The sequence below is a fragment of the Aphelocoma coerulescens genome, chromosome 1 (assembly GCF_041296385.1).
Source record: "Aphelocoma coerulescens isolate FSJ_1873_10779 chromosome 1, UR_Acoe_1.0, whole genome shotgun sequence".
Classification (NCBI taxonomy): Eukaryota; Metazoa; Chordata; class Aves; order Passeriformes; family Corvidae; genus Aphelocoma; species Aphelocoma coerulescens.
Window position 1 is genome coordinate 2423927 of NC_091013.1, and position 3614 is coordinate 2427540.

A 3614-nucleotide genomic window follows, 5' to 3' on the forward strand; every position below is an offset into this window, starting at 1 on the left:
AAAAATGATCCAGTGTGTGCTTTTCCCACTAGGTTTTTTCCAATTTCTCCAGCCAAGAAGCTTCCTCTCCCTGATGGATACACTCCCTCTCCTATTCCCAGCTTTTGCCTTTTAAACTATCTCCTGTAGTTAAAAGAAATATGATTTGCAGCTTATTTGAGCAGCAGCAAATGTTTGGTCACGAAACTTTGGGTGTCGTAATTAATACCAATTATCAGAGCTGTATGAAAATACTTTCAGAAAATTCACCGAATTCCAGCTCCAGTTGTGGGGGGGGAAAAAAATTAAGTTGACCTTAACAAAACAACTTTATTCTCCTTAGAAAACTGAAATCGAAAACCTGACCCGAACATGAGCACGGCCAGTTTTTAACTTGGGCGTATTTTTTGCAAATATCATCCATTTGGATCAGTCCATCAACTCTGACAGCTCCTGCAGCGCTGCACGCCTGTATTATCACTGCCCACTGCACACGGCGTGCACCCCGTTCTGCAGCAACATAAAACCCCAAAATTTACAAGTGGGAAGGGTAAAAAAAAAAAAAACAAACAAACCCCACAAGCCTTATTTCATTTTTAAACAGCCGTATTTTTTCTGGATAGGAGCTTTTGACCAACTCTCCAAACACTGTCTGAGTGACAAGAAAGAGAGTTGAGATTTCCTTCCCTCCACTCTGATTAGAAATGGGATCCATGCCCCAGCTGGATATTTCCAGTTCATGCCCAGTAGAAATAATTTTCTGTCCTATTGCCAAACGTGTCCCATGAGGCCAGCAAAGGTTGGACAATAGCAGCAATACAGCTTCCAGAAAGGAGCTGAAAACGATCCCCTGCAACCGGAGGCCTCGATTCTGCATAGTTTCATAATTCCAGTACCAAGATTCCACTTCCTTTTTTTCCCCTTTCAAGTGTTCAGTGCAAATTCATGGCATTGCCAACGCTTGTGGCTCCCACCTTGTCTGCAAGGACGTGGCCGAGTGGCACCCTAGAAGGCTGATCCCAAAGTCTCACGCTTCCCCAGCAATCCTCCCGCACACCAGTGACCCCAGTGAATATCAATATAGGATGGCGGTGCCAGGGCAAGTTAAACAAATCCCGAGGAATCTGTTTTATTAGCATTTATAGGATTTGCGTGTGTGAGCGGCTGTGTGTGTACAGCCACACTTGGGAGCAGTAGTTACAGGGGAAAAAAATCCAGGGGATTCCTCCGGGGACGATAAGCGCTGCTGCTCCTCGGGCTCGGAGCAGTGCTGATGGTGCAGGCTGTAAATGTTCAAATATCTGATGATATTTTCTTTCCTGTGGAACTTGGTGGTATTTCTCACAGTTAATACTTCAGCTAAGCACCTCAGACTAAAGTTAAGCCCCGCTCTGTGCTGGGCTCTGCAGCCCCGATTTCCACCCCCCCCGCCAGCCTCCACCGAGGAAAAAAAAAAAAAGCAGGAAAACTCCACCAACACCAAAATCGCGGCGCTGCGAAGTTTTTTGGGGGCAAAAGTGGCACTTTCACGGACACGAGGGGGGAGATGGCAACCCCCGTCCTGCCGCCTGCCCCTGTAAAGCTCGGCTGGAGCGGCCCTGGGGATGCCCCTGGATCCCGGGCGGGGCAAGGAACGGGAGGGGAGCGGTGCCGGGGGTCCCGGGTGTGCCGGAGGTCCCGGGGGTGCAGCCCCCCGCCTGCGAGATGCGGGATTGCCCAAAAAAAAGGCGTTGGACCCCATCCCTTGGAGCTTCGGGCTTGTCCCCAGAGGCACCCAGGCACGGGGCACCCAGCCGCAAATCCCGGAGCGCTGCAGTAAGAGTTTATTTCGGGGTGCAGGGGGGTTATTCTCACCTCTCGGTTTCCTCGCTGGTTTCCGTCTCCAGTTGAAACCCCTGGGAAGGAAAAAAAAAAGGGGAAAACGTTGGAAATGTTCCTCTGCAACGCAGCTCACCTGGGGAAGAAATTCTCTCTCTCTGTCTCCCGCTCGGGGAAGGGTTTTCCTCTCCAAGCAAGGGAGAAATGTTGTTAAATAATAGTGGGGTTTGTGCGTGCCCGATTTAGGATTCAACAACAACGGATCCGTGAAAACACGATCTGAATATTGAAGTAATAAATTGCTTTATTTATTCTCCTTATTTATTTTCCTCCTGACGAGGAGTTTCTTCTGAAAAGGCTCGCAGGGAAGCCCCTGCAGCCACCTCGGACTCACCGAGCTGCACATCGAGAATCCACCTCGATAGGTTTGGGCCACCCTTGTAGCACCGAGATTCTTCTTTTTCTGTCGGGATTCTGTTGGAAACATTCGCAGACCTGCCCTTTCTGCAGACCACCGCAGTTTGTTAGAAACACAACACGCTCCCCTCACGCTTTCCTTTGCCACCTCGTCGTTTGTCCCTCTATTTTGTTGACAGGACACGGAAATGTCCCATAAGGATTCCTTCTCGGGGTTAGCGATCGCAGAGCTTCTTGTGTCCGACCCGTTAGGACCTGCCTTGATATACAGCTAATTTTCAGCAATAAGTAGATAAATATATATATTGATTTTTATATAATATATATATATATAATATTTTTCCCCGATATATATATCTATATATTTTTTATTTGTTTGTGTGTTTACCTCTGCTCATGCGTCCAGTTTCGGCGGCGGGCGGAGATTGCATTGAATTTTGAGAATTTCCCCGAAAAGCTGAAGTTTCTTTTCGACGGGTGGTTTTTGTTGGTTTTTTTTTTTTCCTAGATTAATTTGGGTTTGTTTTGCTCGGAGAAAAGTTCCAGCCCGGAACACTCTTTCGTAACAATAAAAACACAGCGGCGGGTTAAATCTGGCGTCGCCAATGTGCCCAGGAGAGGTGTCCCCATAGAGAGGGGCACGGGGCTGCTCCTATTTTCGGGTAAAAAGGGCAATGCGGGAGGGTGAAACGGGACACATCGCCCGGTCCCGCCGGTGCAAGGCTTTCGCTCAGGTTTCCTTGACCTGGGAGCCAGCTCCAGCCTAAATCCCACCCAGGACGGCGCGGCAGAGCCTGTTCCCATTCCCTGTTTGTCTTCCCTACAAAAGCCGCTGTCCCAGGCGCGTCAGCCGAGGGACGGGCGCGGTCCCGGTGTCTGAGCCAGAAGGGGATGGATTTGGGACCAGAGGCCGTGCGGGCATGTCCTGGAACCCTTCAGGGCTCCGCTCGCCCGCTCCTCGCCCCACATCTCAAGCAGGGCAGGCAGGAGGTGCCGCAGTGTCCCCACTCGCCACCCCACGGGCAGCGGTGGCCCGGGCAGGTCCCGGCCACGGCGAGGTTAAAGAGCGTGGCCTTTCCCTCGGCATGGCCGGGCCGGGCTCTTTCTGCTGTAATGGGATAATTACGGAGGGGCGGGCGAGCTTAAGCAAACACACTCGCCCGCCGGCCAGGCCTCTCTCGGGGATTAAAATTAAGGACCGGTGCATTGTGTCCTGCGAGCGGGCGCTCCCATCCCCCTCGGCCCCCTTGGATGTGGAGCAGCGTCTCTCCGGGCTCTGCTGGTGCCTCCTTTCTCTCCTTTCCTCGCTGCTTTAATCCCCACGCGTGTCCGGGGCGGATCGCTGCAAGTGGCGCTGGGCAGGGCGGGCTGCCCGTGGGGCCGGGGCTGTGTCCCCGTGC

The 3614-nt window shown here is 51.9% G+C and overlaps 1 long non-coding RNA gene across 2 annotated transcripts; it reads right to left on the reverse strand.

Annotated features, from left to right (window-relative positions):
- Window positions 1-1174: 1174 nt before the first annotated feature.
- LOC138108010 (uncharacterized) lies at window positions 1175-3614 on the reverse strand. Of its 2 annotated transcripts, none has more exons than XR_011149831.1 (4): window positions 2603-3614; window positions 2192-2485; window positions 1834-1874; window positions 1175-1262 (listed from the first exon to the last, which is right to left on the reverse strand). It is a non-coding gene; the product is annotated as an uncharacterized lncRNA (long non-coding RNA). The 2 variants fall into 2 exon arrangements; XR_011149826.1 differs by having other exon boundaries at window positions 2192-2473; window positions 2603-3611.